This window comes from Diabrotica virgifera, chromosome 1, assembly GCF_917563875.1.
Source record: "Diabrotica virgifera virgifera chromosome 1, PGI_DIABVI_V3a".
NCBI lineage: Eukaryota > Metazoa > Arthropoda > Insecta > Coleoptera > Chrysomelidae > Diabrotica > Diabrotica virgifera.
The window spans coordinates 259573996-259595883 of NC_065443.1; the positions used below are offsets into that span (position 1 = coordinate 259573996).

At 32.1% G+C, this 21888-nt stretch overlaps 1 protein-coding gene across 4 annotated transcripts in view; it reads right to left on the reverse strand.

The window, feature by feature from the left end:
- LOC126883772 (cytochrome P450 9e2-like) overlaps positions 1–13025 on the reverse strand; it is a 41145-nt gene extending 28120 nt beyond the window's left edge. The window contains exons 1-2 of one of the 4 annotated variants that reach the window (XM_050649452.1): positions 12953–13017; positions 10988–11045 (exon numbers count right to left, since the gene is read on the reverse strand). The gene's annotated coding sequence lies outside the window, so the exon portion shown is untranslated. Of the gene's footprint in view, positions 1–10987; positions 11046–12848 lie in introns of all 4 variants that reach the window. The other 3 variants (XM_050649446.1, XM_050649439.1, XM_050649459.1) reach the window with 3 other exon arrangements.
- Between the last annotated feature and the right edge of the window lie 8863 nt (positions 13026–21888).

Consider the following 21888-nt stretch of genomic DNA (forward strand, 5'->3'; position numbering starts at 1 on the left):
TTTGTTATATAAATTACCATTTAATAAATGCATAACGTATCTTCACATGTAGGTACCTATGTGCGGTAGATTCGTGCAAATAATAATATAAGAAATATTGTGCAGTTAATGGTAGAAGCATATAATTTAGACCACACATACTACACATGCAAAGATTCAAATTTAGATATGAGGCCATCTCAGATTTTGTCTTTTACAAAAATGGCCCCCATTCAAAATGAATCTGCCGCCCATAGGTACATGTGAGCATACGTTATGCATTTATTAAATAGCAATTAACATAAATAAAAAGTCCAAAATATTTCCTAAAAAATATGTTTACACTCTTTTCAATGGTGGTATTACCTTGGAATATTACAATGGTGGTGGAAAAATTTATATATACAGGGTGAAAGAATTGAAAAAAAAACAACATATTTTTGCATAAAAAAAAACAGTAAAAACACAACTTCTGGTAAACCGATTCTTCCAGTTCAAGACCTCGATCTTATTTATCAAAAAAAAACCTACGTACCACATTTGGTTGAAATCTGACGTCTCGTTCAAAAGTTATCGTGCTATTAGTCACATGTATAGTCGCCATTTTGAATTCCCGCCACTTTTGTAAAAGGAACAAAAACTGAGATGGCCTCATATCTAAATTTGAACCTTTATGTGTGTAGTATATGTGGCTAAAATTATATGCTTCTACCGTTAAATGCACAATAATTCTTATAATATTTACACGAATCTGCCGCACATAGGTGCATGTGAAGATAGGTTATGCATTTATTAAATGGTAATTAACATAAATAAAAAGTTCAAAATATTTCCAAAAAAATATTTTTACGCTCTTTTCAATGGCGGTATTAACTTTTTGAAAAATTAATACATACAGGGTAAAAAAATTGAAAAAACAACAACATATTTTTAGATTAAAACCAGGAAAACACAATTTTTGGTAAACCGATTCTTCCGGTTCAAGACCTAGATCTTATATATATGTATAGTCGCCATTTTGAATGCTCGCCATTTTTGTAAAAGGCAAAATTATGAGTTGGCCTCATATCTATTTGAACATTATATGTGTAGTATATGTGCTTTAAATTATTTACTTCTATCATTAAACGCACAATTGTTTCACATATCGGCTGCACTAATATTATATCGAAAGTGGAAAAATTTCAATGGGGTACGTACATTATACAGTTCAACAATAATAATTATTGGTATACCATTGGTATACCAATTATTGGTATACTATTGGTATACCAATTACTGGTATACTGCCAAATTGAATTCAAAACATTAAGACGATCGAACAGTATACCTAAGTGAGGTAATGCCTGTTAAATAAATATTATTATTATCTAATTGAGGCGGAGACAAATGAAATATTCTAACTTATAATAATTTATGAGCAGCAAAGAAAAGAATATTAAAAAATCTGGCTGAATAATTCCAAAATTGCTATGTTAACGAACGATATTGTAAATTATAGCTTGGAATCACAAAATAAGTTGGATGCTTGATAAGTACTTTTATACAAATAATGTATTATTTTTTTTTCATAAGCTGCTTTTTAGTATTGTAAGTAAATTATACCTACTCAACCCTCATGAAATTATACAATTTTGTTTAAAACACAGGCGTAATATATTGTTTCAGAAGTCTAGAGTAAACCACATAAAACGGATAGTACACTGAAACTATTTAGGTTAGTATGTGCAGGTATATAAAAGAGGATTTCCTGCACTAAACTTTGTATGCATTTCAATTTAAATTTTAACGCATGTCCGTGTACGGTAAATTAGAGGTAACTTTGTATGTTAAAAGCGTGTAGGTATGAAATATACTTGACATTCGAAACGTTTAAAAAAGAAACATTGTAAAGATAGTTTTTTTTTCTTTAGTCTCTTTTGTACTTCTTTTTTCGGCTTTGCAATATTAGGACAGCAACAGTTGTACGTCTAATTTACAAGGTTTTTCACTAAACATTTATCATGTATGTTTTGTTATTAAAAATGATAGCAAGTTTTATAAGATACACAAAAGTTTTCTATAAAGACGTTAATCATAATATTCACACTTACAATATATAAATATTTTAGATCCTGTTATAAAGAACATAAAGAAGAAGTGATAAAAGCAGTTAAAAGTTCCATGAGCAGTAGTAACTGAGTGTTTGAATACTCAGTTTTGTCACTCATTTTAGAGATATTATAATTATTATCTAGAAACATGCAGAAATCATCATAAAAGCCTACATCATACATCAAACCTAACAAACCCCCTCAAGAACCCTCTTCCTACCGACCCATCAATCGACTACCCATCTCGGGTAAATTGTTTATAAGGCTGTTACTAATCAGAATAAAAGAAAAACATCCGACATCCGCTACCAGAATATATCCCGGATTGAAAAGAACGAACTGGCTGGGGTGCCGTAGCGACAGCTGCTAAGAAACAAACTAATAGACCAGGGCGCATCTGTAAAAATATTAGTACATTTGGACGTTGAGAGGTGACTCAAATTTTTGTGCAGAAATTGCTTGAAAATAACTTAAATAATAATATTTGAGTAATCCTCCCTCTCAAAAAGGTCCGGAACATTGTTTAAAAAATCAAAAGGTCAAAAATTGAAGGAAAAATTCGATTTTTTCTTCGTTTTTTGAATATAACATTAAAAGTATTCATTTCCTAGAAAAGTTGTGCTAGTATAAAAGTTGCATAATTAAATTTCTTACAATATAGAATTAGTCAAAAATTTATAAAATAGTCACCCCTGTTGAAAAATAGCAATAATTTCGAAAAAAACATACAATAACAAGTATTCACATTTTACGTTTTTCAACTATTTGTGCTACATTTATGACCTTCATATTTCACCCAGAAAAACTTTATGATACAGTTAAACAATGTTGTAAATTTTATTAAGATCGGTTTAAAGGATTTTGCAAAATAAATTTTGCAATCCAGCTTTCGCAAAAAAAATTCATTATTTTAAAATGTTACAGGACTGAAAATAAAGCAGATAGCAAGTTGACATTTTTGTTACTTATAGAAGTGTACTGTACCTATCATTTGAAATTTGCAAAACTAAAATCAAGTAACTACCACGGCGTCAGAAATTTTTTTAAATAAACATTAATTATTGGTGCTACGCGCAGGACAGCGGATAGTTTGCTCTGACTGGGCATTCCAATGACCTTTGATAATGATTGATACATTTTAATTTTTATTACATTTCGATATAAATAAATAAATTTGTTTATTGCAAAATAAAAACACATACTCTATCCTTTGAAATAATACTTTTTTTAGCAAAAACTTTATTACAACTATGGGAGTGCAATTAGAACGAAAACATGCATTGTTTCGGAAAAATTCAAACAAGCTTATACTTTTCTAAAACTTTTTTGTTAGTTTATATACATGTTAAAGTAAAAAAGTTCTACTCGCAGATTTGGCCACTAATTATTTATTAATTGTTTAAACAATAACAATTGTTTTGTATTAATAATTTTAAAAATATCGTTAAATTCATCATTTTACTTTGATCAAATATGTTTCTATTTTGTTTTTGATTATACTGAATCCGAATATGGCATTGCAATTTGAAAATTATTATACAGAAGCTCTTATACAGTATGTCTGAGTAGCTAGGAACCACATGGAAAACTATTTTATTATCAATTTTACGAAAAAAAGTTATTCTTCCTAAAATGCTCTGGATAGACAAAAATCTAAAACTCAACCATCAGATATCAAATTTTATCAATTTTATACGAGTTATGTCAAAAATATGAATTGCGTTAAAGAATAAGTACCTTGATATTTCAGAATATCAAAAAATGCTATTATGAAAAGTTGTTTGAAATTAAAAACTATGTTTAAATATACAATTACATTATTCTAATCGAAATTTTTTTTTCAATTTTTTCTCAAATTACGGATAGGTACTCATTATCATTTTATTACAATTATGATAACTATTTTATTATCACTTTTACGAAAAAGAGTTATTCTTCATAAAATGCTCTCCCTGGTCTAAAATCTAAGATACAACCATCAGATATTAAACTTTTTTAATTTTATAAGAAGTGTATGTAAAAAATATGAATTTTTCTAAGTGCCTTTATTATTCACAATATTTTAATTAGAAGGATGTAATTGAACACTAAGACAAATTTTTTAATTCCAAACAACTTTTCTCAATAATAATTTTCGATATGGTGAAACTTAACGATACTTTACTCTTGATAGTCTAGTAAAATAAAATTTCACTACATGTAAAACAAAATGTAAATTCGTACAGGTTGAAACAAATTTTATATCAAAGTTTAGGTGGGTACAAAAGATATTTTCAAGAAAGTATCCAAATCACACAAGGGGATCATTCTTTAAATAATTAAAAAGGGGTCATTTTTGCAAAAAATTACTTTTTTAACTGCTGAGGTCATTCAATTACTAATGAAGGTCTATAGGATTATTTTCTGCAAAGTTGAAGGATTAATCTTTCACATATAACTTACTAAATTAAATTTGACCTCCTATTTATTTAAATAATTATACATGAAACTTTAAAAACAAATTTGCAAAAAATTATTTTTAGCGTTTTAAATAAGCACTATAAAATATCTTATTTTACAGGAGAAGTTGCACTATATTATCAGTATTAATAAAAAAAAAATTAGTCCAAAAATATTTAACATTTTTTGAGATATTGAATTTGTTTTTAAATGTTACTCTATTTTCAATTGCAAAAACGCGGTTGTTGCCAAAGAAATATTCACCTGTACTAAATCTTATTAGTTTTATTTTTATGTATATTTTCGATAAATGTATTGATAAATTCAAATTTCAATTAAACTTCCCCCTAAAATGACATTTGAAAATTATTAAAATTTGTTTTTTTAATAACGTCGCGGGGATTAAATATTTTGAAATGCCGTTTCGATAATTGGGTTTCTGGGAATTTTTCGCTAATTAACAAATTTTTTTGTCTTTTTTCCTCTTCTTTTTTTTTTCTTGGAGTTATATTACTACGGGCCCTTTTAGGGTTAAGTTTCATTAAGAATGTCGAATCTCTAAGTTATAGATTCTAGACCTAAAAATATTAAGATTGGTCTAAAATCACTTAAATAAAATGTGGCTGGTTACTGAGTTACAGGGTGTTTAATTTAAAAATTAAAAATTATTTTTACCAAGTACTTTCAAACTATTTGACGCATCCTTATCATACTTGTCAGAAAGTGTGGGTACTATACAGTCTACTAAATTGTGACAAATAAAAGTTTCTAGCTACTACCAGAGGCGTACGACAGGGAAGAGTTAATGGTTGACCCTTTCCAAATTCTACGCCACTGAGGGAATTATTATTTTAGCGAAATTTTTCGATTCTCCAATACTTTATATGTAAATAATATACTCTTTACTGGTAACGATTAAGTCATTAGTTTTCGAGATATTGGACGTTAAAAATGAAACGGCATAGTTATTTTGATTCATTAATTCATTAATTTTAAACTTCCAATATCTCTCAAACTGATGACTTTATCGATACCAATAAAGTTATTTACATACAAGGTATTGGATAATCGAAAAATTTCTTTAAAATAGTAATTTAATCAGTGGCGTAGAATTTGGGAAGGGTCAATCATTCACTATCCCCTGTCGTACGCCTCTGGCACTAGCTAGAAACGTTTATTAATCACAATTTAGTAGGGTGTATAATAGCCACACTTTCTGCCAAGTATGATAAGGATACGTTAAATAGTTTTAAAGCATTTGGTAACAATAATTTTTAAATTTTTAAATAAAACACCCCGTAACTCAGTAAGTAGCCACATTTTATTTAAGAGATTTTAGTTAAATCTTAATATTTTTAGGTCTACAATCTAGATCTCATAGACTCGACATTCTTAATAAAATTTAACCCTAAAAGGGTCCGTAGTAATATAACTCCAAGGAAAAAAAGAAGAAGAAAAAACGACAAAAAATTGTGTTAATTATTAAAAAATTCCCAGGAACCCAATTATCGAAACGGCATTTTAAAATACTTAATCCCCGCGACGTTATTAAAAAACAAATTATAAACAAATTTGTATGATTTTCAAATGCCATTTTAGGGGGGAGTTTAATTGAAATTTGAATGTATCCATAAAATTATCGACAATATACATAAAAATAAAAATAATGAGATCTTAAACAGGTGAATATTTCTTTGGCAACAACCGCGTTTTTGCAATTGAAAATATAGTAACATTTAAAAAACAACTTCGATATCTCAAAAAATATTAAATATTTTTTGTCCAACTTTTTTTTGCTTAATACTGGTAACATAGCGCAACTTAGTCTGTAAAATAAGATATTTTATAGTGCTTATTTAAAACGCTAAAATAATTATTTGCGAATTTGTTTTTTAAGTTTTATATACAATTATTTAAATAAATAGGGTTCAAATTAAATTTAGTAAGTTTTATGTGAAAGATTTACCCTTCAGCTTTATAGAAAAAAATCCCATAGACCTTCATTGATAAGTGAATTAACTCAGCAGTTAAAAAAGTATTTTTTTTTTTGCAAAAATGACCCCTTTTTAATTATTTAAACAATGATCCCCTTGTATGATGTGGATACTTTCTTAAAAATATCTTTTGTACCCACCTAAACTTTCATATAAAATTTGTTTTAACCTGTACGAATTTACATTTTGACTTTTTTATTTTATTAGGCTATGAGTGAAATTCATATTTTTTAACATACCTCGTATAAAATTTATAAAATTTGATATTTGATGATTGCATCTTAGATTATATACGATGCAAAGTATTTTATAAAGAATAACTTTTTTTCGTAAAACTGATAATAAAAAGTTATCAATAGGTTCCACGTTACGCAGACATATTGTATATGAGCTAAAAAAAATTTTTTGCTGAACATTTATTATTGTTGAAGTTTATTATTAAATGTATTTTAGGTAAGTTTTACAGAAAAAAGTTTTGATCACTTTATATAAACATTTTTTTGGCTGGTAATTTTCGGTTTTTTATTACATTTTTTTATCTTTCTTAATTTTCTCAAGAAGCAATAGTCTGTTTCATTTCTAAAGTAAAATAATTTAGTGCATTTTAAAAATTACTTCCTATTTTTTAAAAAAGCACTTATAAAACTCTAATAGACCTGTTCAAACTTGAATAATACCATCTTAAAATGGTGGTAATTCTATAAAACTACGAAGTTCTCAAAAATTACATTTTTTAAGACGTCATATATTTTGAATTAAATTTTTGAGATTTTTTTTTAATTTCTAATGAAACATCATTTAGTACGATGCTTGAAAGGTAATTTGTGCAAAATTGAGGGTTTTATAAGAAAAATTGTATAGTTACACATTTTTAAATAATTTCTAAACAAAATTCATGTAAGGCTCATTTTCCGCCCCCACCGTACTTATGCCCATACATTTTGTTTCTTTTTATTATAACCATAAGGTAGCTTGATTTTTCTTCTTTTAAGTTAAATTTGTAAAATTTGATTTGATCCATTAGTTAAAGAATTACATTAACACGACTCAAGCGTGCACTTCGCCGTACGCTAGTTTGCAGTGCGCCAATGTGTGTGAGAAGGGTGACTAGCGTTATAAATAAAAAATTATAGAAGATACAGATTTAATTTTAGAAAATTCTTTATATAAGGTTTTTTTTTGTAAAATTTTCTGAATTTTTCAATTTTGTTCTACTCAATTCAGTTTTGTTCTAAAATTTATATTTTCGGAGATATTTAAAAAAACATCAAACTTCGTAGTTCATTTGTTTAATAAAAAATGAAGCACCCACTTCTCGAGTAGATTTTTTTGATATGTTGTTTATTAAACATTTCTTAATAAAATTACAAAAAGTTCTATCTTGTTTGACTTTTCCGAAGTGAAAATCTATAATATGCACTCCCCTAAACAATGAAATCAACTGATGAGGCGAAGCATCATTAGATGCTCCTCCTTCCGTGTTCCGTGCTTTCAAATTCATTTCCGAATTTACTTTAAACTTTAATGTAAAAGTTGATTTTAAGTTAATAAAAGTTCAAAATAAAAAAAATTAGAGGTGCTAGATAAAGTTCTTTCATTCTATCTTTGCACATGCATAACATTATTCACGAACTACTTTTTATAATAGGTCTCTTTTTTACTCACAGAAACTAGTATCGCAAAATTAAACCGTTTGTCTATAGAAACCTCTATAAGTTAAACAAGGATAAACAATACGGCATGTCCTTGTTAGGTACCTTGTTTACTATGAATTCGGACATTTATTATTTTCAGCGACAGTGACATTAGCACATTTGTTGTGTTTATTGGAATTTATAATTTAATATTATGTCTATTTTATAGAGTTGTATTGGCTTAAATATATTTTAACATAACTTAACATAATCGATGATCCTTTTATACAGTAAGGTGTCGAGGTGTCTTCTTTACTCGTTATTCTCTGCGAACTTACGCCACTTTTTTCGGTCCCTAGCTAATTCTTTGTCTTCCTGTCACGATTTTTCTCTGTTCTGCAATATTTCCATCACACTGGTATTCCACGTTTTGCTTGGTCGACCTCTCCTGTTTCCCTTATCGGCCTCGCTTCCCATGTTATTTTAACCTGTCTGCCGTCGTTCATTGTAAATACGAGCCCAGTCCATTTTAATTTCTTTTCATGAATTTTTTCCTGTAATGATTTTACTTTTAATTCTTTTCTAATACTTTCGCTGCGTCTTTTATCGGTTCTCTGCTCCATATATAGTGATATTATATATTTTCACATAGTTAAATATAAATGCACAATCTAACTTTATATAATACGTCGACCGATAATAGCCACTTCGAACTTTTTACATTACAGTACATATCAAAACAATAATATTATTACATTACTATCGACGTACCTACGTTTCACTGTTACAAGTTAAATCAAAACACAAGTTTTGATTTAACTTGTTTGCAAATGAAACGTAACGTTTGTGAAAATATAATATAATAAAACAACTATAACAAGTATTGCAATATTGTTTGCTGTTTTGAGTAAAAATAATTAGAAAAAAGTAACATTGGTGACAGCGGTTGGATAAAAGAAGTAATAATTCTTAATGGTGCACTAAGTGTGTATCCTGTATAATTATAGTGTATATAAAATGCATATTAAGATATAAAGTCGATGACATTCACAAAATACATTTTAGTACTTTAAAAATTATTTTTCTACGAGCGTGCAAAAATGTCTACTTTCGCGCACGCACTTTAGTTTAGAAAGTTTCACTTTTCCGCACGCGTGTTACTTTTCCGCACGCGGTTTTTACTTTTCCGCACGCGTGTTAATTTAGATATGTTAATATGGCCTTAAAGTAATTATAATACAGTAGAACCCCTCAAATCCGAACTCATTGGGGGGACAGCCTGTTCGGATTCCGAAAAGTTCGGATTATTTGAAAGTTAGCCTTAACTAGTACATAGTTCAAAGCTTCCATTGTGATTTTGAGTAGCCGAACCTTCTCGCAAGAGTGTGGACAATATTTTTGGACTCAAGTTGACTACGAGAGAACCAAAGTAAGTTTGTGTTGAACCTTTATAAACACTTTATAAACCTATATATTAAAGTATAATATTTATTTTTAAGAAATTTTAAATGTCAAAGTCCTAGTAATCCTACATTGTCCAATTTTCTGGCTTTACTCTGTATAATAAACATGTTTTTAAGTTTTTGTCTTGAATTTTTAAATTTTTTTCACTTTCCGTTGGTTCGGATTTGCCGAAAGTTCGGATTCGCGGGGTTCGGATTTACGGGGTTCTACTAAACATGTAATAGATATTATTTACTAATTTATTTCAAATATATCTTATTGTGTTCCTGTTTTAATAAAATTAACGTGACAATTCGATGAAATAAAATTATTTTGACATAATATTCAAAAGTCAAATCGGTAGACAATAACAGTCGTTTAGAATCATCGTCATGGAAACCAAGATCGTCGTCATGCTAACTAATTATATTGAAAGTTTGGTTTTGACAACCTTGTCAAAGAATTAATTTGTGTATGTATTTTCATATTAATTAAATTAATTGATTAAGATTTTGTAATTTTTTAAAGACTCTTAGAAAAAACATTGTTCCTAACTCTTGCAGAAAGTCTCTTTTCCGCACTCGACTGCTTGCGGAACTCCCGCTTCGCGTCGTTCGGCAAACTGCAGTCGCGTGCGGAAAAGAATGACTTTCTGCACTTGTTAGGAAAATAACTATTTTCTACGAGCATGCAAAAATGTCACTTTCGCGCACGCAATTTAGTTTAGAAAGTTTCACTTTTCCGCACGCGTGTTACTTTTCCGTACACGATTTTTACTTTTCCGCACGCGTGTTAATTTAGATATGTTAATATGGCCTTAAGGTAATTATAATACATGCAATAAACTAATATTTAGATATTATTTACTAATTTATTTCAAATATATCTTATTGTGTTCCTGTTTTAATGAAATTAACGCGACAATTCGATGAAATAAAATTATTTTGACGTAATATTCGAAAGTCAAATCGGTAGACAATAACAGTCGTTTTGAATCATCGTCATGAAAACCAAGATAGTCGTCATGCTAACTAATTATATTGAAAGTTTGATTTTGACAACCTTGTCAAAGAATTAATTTGTGTATGTATTTTCATATTAATTAAATTAATTTATTAAGATTTGGTAATTTTTTAAAGACTCTTAGAAAAAATATTGTTCCTAACTATTGCAGAAAGTCTCTTTTCCGCACTCGACTGCTTGCCGAACTCCCGCTTCGCGTCGTTCGGCAAACTGCAGTCGCGTGCGGAAAAGAATGACTTTCTGCACTTGTTAGGAAAATAACTATTTCAGGAATCAATGTTGTTAAACAATCTGAAATATCGTACTTATTAATGGATGATAAACGTAAATGCTAATTTTAAACGTAAACTAGAACTCCGGATGTATAAAATATTCTACATACCCAAAAAATACACAGTAATTCTCTATATCCTCACAATTTTTATATTCTCATATAAAACCTATAATAAAAACAAAATGGTGCAGTCACTGAAGGTTTTCACCTCCGATTTCGTTGGATCTTCATCGATTTTCATGAAAATTGGTGAGTAGTTAGAGAATACCACAAGGAATAAAGATGACATGATGCCAACTTGCGCTTTTATTCTGGGGGTGGATGCCAGCCCTTCTCGGGGGTGAAAATTATTTTAATAAAAATAATACCACAAGTCGATAGAGGGACAAATTTTAAGCAAAATTTGTTATATAAAGTCAATAATATAAATCAATACTTTTTGAGTTATTAAAAATCAAAATTTTTATTTTTTCCTAAAAAAATGCGTGTTTTAAAGCTGTTTTTCACGTATAACTATATGCTTTTGCAAAAAAGTTGTTATTGCCAAAATTGAAGACAATAAAAAAATTGAATACATCCCTCACTTAAAGAACTAAACTAATGTTAATTCAAAGTGAGCTATGGGTAATTGAATGTGTATGTTTTTCGACGAGTACTCAAATCTAAGTATTCAAGCTTAAATAATGGGAAAACGATGCAATTTATAAAATATACCTTTTACACACTTGTCAAAGCACTTCGGAATACCTATCAAATGTGCTCTACAAGAAGTTAATAGCATCAAAATTAAGCAAGTTATGATGAAAATAAAAGAACCCTTTTGAATTTTTTAGGAAAAAGTGAAAAACAAAACATATGCCATTTCCACAAAAATTTAAATTTATAGTAATCCTTACTCAAATTTCTTTATATTAGCGTAAGTAATTATTTCAATAGTTATGACCAGTTTAGAATGCATATTTTTTTAAAATAATATGTAATTAAAAAAAAACAGAATTTTTAAAATTAGCGTAATTCTCATACTATTTTGATAATAACTCAAAAAATACTCAATATACGTAAAAAATGGTATATATAACCAAATTTTAGTTTTTTCTGTATCAAATATTTTACCGTTTTTAGTATTTCTGTAGGGTAAAAAAATAACCGAGATATAAATAAAACGTGTAAAGCTTAAATTTTGCTGCGAAAACCATGTAACCGGGGCCATTTAACCATTTATTTTTTAAAAAGTAAAGGGTTAAAAGATGAATTTCAACGCGGTTTAATAGCACTTTGAGTTTGAATAAGCTTTCAAATTTATTTTAGGTGAACCTAATATCGTGAAAATTAACGGGGTTATTAAAAAAACCAATAACAGTTTTTGGATAAATTTAAAAAAAATACATTTTGAAACATTTTTGGGCATACATTTTAATGCTGTCGACTCCTCCGGGTGCTCATTTGATAGATATTTCTAAGTACTTCGACAAATGTTTAATAAGTTTATAGTTTATGTTATAAAATACATCATTTTCCCGTTACATTTAAGCTTGAATACTTAGATTTGGGAACTCGCCGAAAAAAATATACATACAATTACCTATCGCTAGAGCTCACTTTGAGTTAAAATTAAAAGATTTTTCTAGTAAGGAGTACATTTCATTTTTTATTGGCTTCAATTTTGGTAATAAAAGCTGTTTTGGAAAAACCTATAGTTTTTGAGTTATTTGTGAAAAATCGGTTGAAAACATGCATTTTTCTCGTGAGAAATTAAAATTTGTGATCTTTAAAACTCAAAAAGTTTTGATTTATTTAAATAACTTTATATAATAAATTTTGCTTAGAATTTGTCTCTCTATCGAATTTTGGGGTTATTCTTAATAAAATAATTTTCACCCCCGAGAAGGGGTGACATCCACCTCCAGTGTAAAAGCGCAAGTTGGCACCATGTCACCTTTGTTCCTTGAGATATCCTCTAACCACTCACCAATTTTCATGCAAATCTATGGAAATTCAACGAAATCGGAGGTAATGGTTCATATCGAGCTACAGTAACTGCACTAAAAACCAAAACAAAAAACACATACATACACGGAACTATCAAACATCAACGAATAAAGCCTTGACAATCATTGATACACTGAACTGGTTTGTTTACAAATACTAATTTTATCTCCTGATGAGTAACGAAATTTATCGTGGACCAGTTAAAATGACCTTGCCATTTAAAATTATTAATATCAATGATAGTAGTACGCCAGTGGTGGGTAGTGGGTAAGGAATATTATTAGTGCAATCAATGCCTAAACGTCATATTGCAATATGAATTCAGATAAGTGAAAGATGATAATTGAAAGATGATTTAGTATGATAAGTGAAAGATTTAGACTTCAATTCTAAATCTTATCTTCATATCAAAAACTAAATTTATGACCATCAGCAAAAATAAAATTAGGGACGCCCAACTACTTATCAATAATATATTAGTGGACCGAGTAAAACAGTGTAACTATCTTGGAACAATAGTAAACGAACAATGGGTATCACTCACAAGAAATAAAATGTAGAATAGGGCTTTTCATTCACAGTCATTTGTTTCGAGCTTCTGTCATGTGTCACATAATATTAATATATCTACGTCATACGTTATTGGTATCTGGAATGATACAAACCAAAGACGTATGGCGTAGATATATTAATATTATGTGACAAATGACAGAAGCTCGAAACAAATGACAGTCGATGAAAAGCCCTATAGAGAAGATTAGGAGTGCATTCAATAACATGGCCAAACTCTTTAAAAGCCGCAACCTTAATCTGGAGATAAAAATAAGGCTGCTACGATGTTATGTCTTCTCAATATTGTATTACGGAGTTGAATCTTGGACACTCACTGAAGCAATGGAGAAAAAACTTAAAGCCTTCGAGATTTGGCTATACAGGCGAATCCTAAGGATATCATGGACGGACAAAATAACCAACGAGACCGTATTACGAAGAGTGGGCAAAGAAAGAGAGGTGATGTATACCATTAAAAGTAGAAAGTTAGAATCTCTCGGACACCTAATAAGAAACGGCACTAAATACAGATTACTGAAGGTAATCCTTCAAGGTAAAGTATTCGGAAAGCGAGGAATTGGGAGAAGAAGAATATCATGTTTAAAGAACCTGAGGAAATGGTTCTCCACAACAACAACTAATCTATTTAAAGCATCAGTTAATAAAATAATTATAGGCAGAATGATCGCCAATATTCGAAACGAATAGGCACTAAAAGAAGAAGAATGTTTAATAGCTCAATAAATTTTTATTTTTTTAAAAATATTAAAGGATGTACGTGTGAATTTTAAAGCAAGTCTTTAAGGTCCACTGATCATGCGTAATTACATATCGGTCTTTTAATATGATTTTGAGTTATAATGAAATATTCGGTGTTAGATAATCTGATAAGATTGAAAATGTTCTGAAATTTTTAATCCGTTTGTATAATTTTATAGCTAAATTTAAATATATTATATACATTAGAGGTTGTTTACCTAATTATTGTAAGTTTCTAAACTACGGTATACACTGTATACAGTCAACATTTAGGCATTTTCCTGTTACTATTACTAGATGCTCATTCCTAAAGGCCGGGACACACATATCCGCACCAAGCCAGCACCCGCACCAAGCAGAAACAGCGACACGACATGGATACAGTGACCGAGCATGGTTCCGTTGCTGACTCGGTGCGGTACTATTATGTGTCCCCAGTAGTCCAATCGGGTTAGACGAATAACAGGCCTAACCTTGCATTAGGAGCTGCCCCAAATTTTATTTTTCTAATCTTTAGGGAGAGTCAATATTAGTATAAATTTAAAATCTCGACTGAATTCCACCGTTGCGTTAGCCGCCATCTTGATTTTAAATGAGAACTGTTTTTGCTCAATATCTCCGCCATTTTGAATTTTTTGACAAAAAGTGTAGAAACTGAAATTGTTTAAAATACGATTTTCTATAATTTCATCGATTATAATTTTTTTCGTGCGGTCGATATTTCCGAGTTATGAGGGGAAAATATTGAGAGTTGGAGCATAATTATTGAATTATTGAATTATCTCGTTTATTATTAGTTTTACAACAAATATGTACCTATACAAAAATAAAATGAAGAGAATTAAATCCTACACAATTTTGATCTCCTTCATTTTTTTGCTAAAATTAATATTTAAGGTAGTACGTATGTGGTAATGGCGCGAGCGTAAGACCGGATTGATTTTATAGCAATTGTTTTTGTTCAATATCTACGCCATTTTCAACTAAAATTGTTCAACATAAAATTTCCTACAATTTCTTTTTAACAATTTTTTTCATGCGGTTGATATTTTCCGAGTTACATGGGAAAATAATAAAAAGTGGTGGGGAAGCATAATTATTGAATTGAATTTTGTTTCCGAGCTGCCCCTAATATTATAATTCTATCCTTTAGCAGAGATCAATAGTAGTGTAAATTTAAAATCTCGACTGAATTCCGTGGTTGCATTAGCCGCCATATTGATTTTAAATGAGAACTGTTGTGGCTTAATTTCTCCGCCATTTTCAACTTTTCAACCTAAATGGTGGGAAAAAAATTGTTGGAAATGCAATTTCCTACAATTTCTTTGGCACAATTTTTTTATACGATCAATATTCTCCGAGTTAAGGGGGAAAATAATGGAAGCGGAGGGGAAGCATAATTATTGAATTGTCTCATTTATTATTAAATTTACGACATAATTGTACATAAACAAAAATAAAGAGAATTATATTTTATACAACTTTTGAAACTCCCAATGAAACATCAAACAAACTTCTTCTTCTTCTTAAGGTGCCTATCCGTTCCGGATGTTGGCGACCAGCATGGCTATCCTAACTTTGCTTGCTGCTATTCTGAATAGTCCGGTTGTCGATGTATTAAACCACTTTCTCAGGTTTTGAAGCCAAGATATTCTTCTTCTCCCTGGTCCTCTCTTTCCAAATACCTTGCCTTGAAGAATGAGTTGCAACAAGCCATATCTCTGTTCATTCCTCATAACATGGCCAAGATATTCTAGTTTGCGCTCTTTGATTATGTTAATAATCTCGCATTCCTTGCCTATTCTACGTAGAACCTCAATATTAGTCACACGATCCACCCACGAAATTCTCAAAATGCGCCTGTAACACCACATCTCAAATGCCTCGAGTTTTCTCAAAGAAGCCTCGGAAAGTGTCCAGGCCTCTACTCCGTATAATAACGTAGAAAATACATAGCATCTGATGATAGAGATTTTGGTAGCAAGAGGTAAATCGTGGCTTCTGAAAAGAGACTTTATCATTATGAACGCTGATCTCGCTTTTCCTATGCGTTGTTTTATTTCACTTGAGTGGTCCCACTGGCTGTTTATGTTGGTACCAAGGTATGCGTAGCTGTCGACCCTGTCAATTAGTTGTTGGTTAACCAAAAGCTGTGTATTTAATATTTCGCGCTTACTGACTACCATATACTTTGTTTTTTTCGTATTGAGATCAAGTCCGTATTCTCTACTTATATCTGATATGCGCGACATTATTCTTTGCAAACCATCTATACTCTCTGCAAAAACTACAGCGTCGTCGGCATATCTAATGTTGTTCAGACGCACTCCGTTGACTAATACGCCTTCCTGTAGTTCTCCCAGCGCTTGCTCGAAGATACATTCAGAGTATATATTAAACAGCACCGGGGACAGGATGCATCCTTGCCTCACTCCTCTATCTATGGAGACTGCCTCTGTTAATTGGTCTTCCACTTTAATATTGGCAGTTTGGTTGTAATACAAATTATATATGATTCTCAAGTCTCTATCATCTACTCCCGCTTCTTTCAAGATGTTTATGAGTTTATCATGTTTTACTCTATCAAACGCCTTTTTGTAGTCGATAAAACAAATACACACTTCACAGTCAACATCCCTGCATCTTTGCATAAGCACTTGGACAGCGAATAGAGCCTCTCGGGTGCCTAAGGCATCGCGGAATCCAAACTGCGTCCATGATATCTGTTGTTCGCATTTTTTATATATTCTGCCATGTATCACCTTCAGAAACGTTTTGAGTAAGTGGCTCACCAGGCCAACTGCTCTGTAGTCTTCACATGTTTTGGCATTTACTTTTTTGGGTAAAGTTACGAAGGTCGACTTTAACCAGCTTTGGGGTATTTTTCCAGTTACGTATATTTTGTTGAATACGGTTGTTATCCATTTTATTCCTTGTTCATCCATAAGTTTTAGGAATTCTACATAAAACTGGTCAGGCCCTACAGCTTTACCATCTTTAGTTGTTTTAATAGCTGACGTGACTTCTTCAATGGTAATCGGGGGTCCTGTTTGGCATTCAATGTCTTCAATGGTATTCTGCCTTTCATCTGCAAAAGTTACTTCCACATATTTCTTCCACGTGTCTAGTTTTTCTTCCACACTTAACAGTGGTTTGCCTTGGTTATCTGCCAAACACCCAACTCTTCTAGGTTTGTATAAGCCTGCAGCTTCTTTAACTTTTTTGTGCATATTGAATGAATCGTGTTTATGTTGCAATTGCTGGATTTCCGCACACTGTTCTCTTAGTCGTGTATCCTTAGCTATTCTAATTGCTTTTTTGATATATTTATCTATTCTTTTGTATAATGACATGTCCTGATCTTTGGACTTTCGCCTCTCTTCCATCATATCTAAAATCTCGTTTGTCATCCACGATTTCTTCTTTATTTTTGGTGGTTTGAGGAATTTCTCACGTATGTCTTGTGAAACTGTATGCAACTTTTCTATCTCCTGGTCCATTACATCCGATTGAATAACGGTATTCAAGTTGTTCTGTATATACCGTTTTACACTCTGTTCTGTGTTTTGGTCTTTTAATAGCCTTATGTCGAATTTTGGATTGACACTACGTCTAACCTTCTTTAGCCTGAGCTTAATTTTGCCAATCAGTGGGTTATGGTCTGACTTGATATCAGCTCCTGGGTATGTCTTGACTGATGTTATGCTGTTACGGAATCTTTTATTAATCATGATGTAATCTATTTGATTTCTCACTATGCGGCCTGGAGTGTCTTGAGGTGATTTCCATGTATATAATCTTCTGTAAGGGAGTTTGAAGTAAGTGTTAGTAATCACAAACTCTTCTTCTGCCACAAATTCACCCAGTCGGTCTCCTCGCTCATTTCTTTCTCCAAGTCCAAATTGCCCTATGAATTCTCCCGATTGTCCCCTACCAATCTTAGCATTTAGATCACCCATAATCAAAGTTAAATCCTTTTTGGGGAGGCATTTTAAGGTGTTGGATAGTTCATTATAAAATGCTTCAATTATCTCGTCCGGTTTGTCAGCTGTAGGGGCATATACCTGGATAATGTTAGTTGTAATTGGGTAGGTATTAAGTTGAAGGAGGAGTATTCTTTCCGATATAGGTACAAAATTTTTAACATGTCTGGCAGTTTCTTGATTTAAGATTATACCTACCCCATTTTCGTGTCTTCCATTAGGGTTACCTGAATAATATATGTGATGATCATTAATTTTACATTGCCCAGAGTTCGTCCATCTCATTTCACTTATTCCCATTATGTCTACTGATAGTCTATCCATCTCCTTGATTGCATTATGAGTCTTACCTGCCTCGTATAATGTTTTAACGTTCCATGTGCAGATCGTGAGGTTTATCCTTACACTATATTGGCAAGGATTTCTTCTGCTGGCGACCGAGAAGGCCTTGCCGTCTTGTGATTGTCCTTCTCTGCCGGATCTTGGTATCCGAGTTCCATGATCAGTAATATCGTTTCTATGATTTGTCGTAGTCATGCTAATTGTACTAGGGGTACTCTCCGAGTCTTTAATGCAGTGGTTCCCCGTTGCCTTCTGCATCAAACAAACTAAGTATATAAAAGACATAAAAGACATTATATGTATTAAGTTCACTTCATATTATTAACTAGCGGGTTTGATTGGTTGAATTTGTCTGTCGATATTTTAAGTTTTATGTCAGCTAATATATCGTGATGTTTCAACAATTTTTTTTTTTAATTTTGGACCCTGTTGGGGGAATTTTCCCATTTCCCCCCTTGTAGACCCGTCACTGCTTCTCTCGAAAAATTATAGTAAATCGTAATTGCAACAATTTCAATTCTTACACTTTTTGTCGAAAAGTTCAAAATGGCGGAGATATTGAACAAAAACAATTGCTACAAAATCAATCAGGTCTTATTTTACGCTCGCACCTTTACCACGTACGTACTACCTTAAATATTGATTTTATCAAAAATGTGTACGGCATCAAAATTGTAGAAAATTTAATTCCCTTCATTTTTGTATAGGTGTATATTTGTTGTAAAACTAATAATAAACGAGTTAATTCAATAATTCAATATTTATGCTACAACTGTCACTATTTTCCCCTCATAACTCGGAAAATATCGACCGCACGAAAAAAATTATAATTAATGAAACTATAGAAAATCGTATTTTCAACAATTTTAGTTTCTACACTTTTTGTCAAAAAATTGAAAATGGCGGAGATATTGAGCAAAAACGGTTCTCGTTTAAAATCAAGATGGCGGCTAACGCAACGGCGGAATTCAGTCGAGATTTTAAATTTATACTAATATTGACCCTTACTAAAGATTAGAAAAATAAATTTTGGGGCAGCTCCTAATGCAAGGTCAAATGCTATCCCGACTGGGCTACAGTCCCCACAGAGAAAATACCTTACTTTTTCTTTCTGACCGTAGCACGTCCCACGTCCCACACTCTGCCGTGTGTCGGCTCGGGCTCGGTGTGGATATGTGTATCCCGGCCTTTATAGCGGAGATTTATTTCTGTTTTCAGATATTGTAGAAATCATGCCCATAAAATTTTTATTATTGTAATAAGTACCATTTTCTCCAAGACATTTTTATTATGTTGAAATTTCATTATTCAATGTTCAGTGGGTTCCCGATGCAATTATTAGGTATCATATTTAATAGCTCAATAAAGTTTTTAAGTTAATTAAAAATATTAAAGGAGATACGTGCGAAAATTTCCGATTGCATCGAATGTTAAACGTGGGTAGAATGTATTCTTCTGCTGATCAACCCACTTTGCAATAAACATCACAAAGATCTTTTGTTTGTATTTTATTAAATTTATATAATATATTACAAGCATTCTTTTAGTTAGTAATATTACTTAATACGTAGTGGATGGCCAGACTGAGCTGTAAAATATCGCGCAGCAACATCGAACGGGCCCATCTTCGGCGTCGTGTCGCAAACGAATGGATCTGGGTCCAAATTTGTAGCTCATCTAGCCACAGCAACGACAAAAATATTGTATTTACATCACGCGACACACGCCGTAATTTACATCCCCGTCTGGTTATGCTTTTTACGGCGGCTACTGCCGCTTCATTTTACAGCTCTTACTGCACTTACGGCGCAGTAAGTTATCGCCTGTCTGCCCTTAGTCTTACGCTGTATGTTGCTTCTACATGGTATCGTTGGTCCCCAATACGCGCTCTACGCAGCCTACGTCTTCTATTGCAGCCAACCGACCAAGGTGGTGGTCATTTCAATTTACCCCGTAATTTGAGTTTGGTTTAGAATTACTCTTTTTTAACTATTTTCGGTTGGAAGACAGCTTTTGTCATTCAAAGTTTGTAAGAGTAACGAAAATAAACAATTTTTCTACGGCGTTACGCTGTACGCAGCCTACAGCGTCGATTGGAGACCACCGCCTTACACTAGTTGCTCGCTGCGTTCTGCGTATAAGCAAACAAGCAATTTCAACCCAGCTTGTGAGACTTGTTTACCCCTTAAAAAGACATCCGCGTGTAAAGCCGAACTCAAACGACTCGTGTACGTGGCAAATAATCGTCACTTGCCTATACTTGTCATGTCGTGTGAGTGGGTTACTCGTACAATTAATTTCACTCGTTGCTACTCGTTGGTTTTCCATTTTTTGTCGGTAAAGATGACTTGAGTCAAAGGGATTATGATGATTCCTACACCTCCCACGTACATACTTGTTAATACTGCAAATGCGCTCAAACGAAATGTATAAATAATTGGCATTTACTGCGACTATTCATTTACCACACTGTAGCGTGTTAACCACTTAGTAGAGACTTGCAAGTTTTTGCATTGTGTTCAGGATGATGTCAGGAAAAACCTACAATTGAAAAATGGGTGGAAATGCATAATTATTAATTTCATTTTAAAGTGCATAAAATGTATTTAAAAATGAATAAGCATAACAAAATAAGCTATATTAAGGGGCAACTTTTGTTACTCGTGGGGTTTTTGCGGTCGCTGAATGAGACTACGCCATCAGAACCTACTCCCGGAGCACCTAGTACCCGGAATCACTGCTAAGGCACGTCCTGAGTACTAATTGATGCAACCAGTTTACTTGGACGTTTGTGGAGTTGCTGAACACGAATACGCCATAATATCTGACTCCCGAAGCACCTGGTGCCCAGTGTCACTGCTAAGGTACATCATCTTCTGAAGTTTCGAAGGTTTTCGGCCTTAAATTGATGCAAACAGATTACTCAAGAGTTTTTAGGGTTGCTGAAAACGAATTCGCTATCAGAACCGACACCCGAGCACTGGTGACTAGGGTCACGTCATTTTCTGGAGTTTCGAGGGTCCTGGCACCACATTAATGCAAACGGATACGTAAAGGTTTATAGTGTTACTGAACACGAATACTCCATTACAACTGATCCCCGGAGCACCTTGTGTGCACGGTCGCTTCTAAGGCACGTCATCTTCTGGAGTTTCGAAGGTTTTCGGCACCGAATGCATGCAAATAGATTACTAGGCGATTTTCAGGTCGCTGAATACAAATACGCCATCAGAACCGAGCCCCGACCATCTGGTGCTCAATGTCATTGCTAAGGCATGTTATCTTCTTCAGTTTGTAGCGTTTTTGGGCACCAGGTGCACTGAAGGGTCAGTTTTAATGGCCTATTTTTGTTCGGCGACCCCCAAAAACCCCCGAGTAATCTCT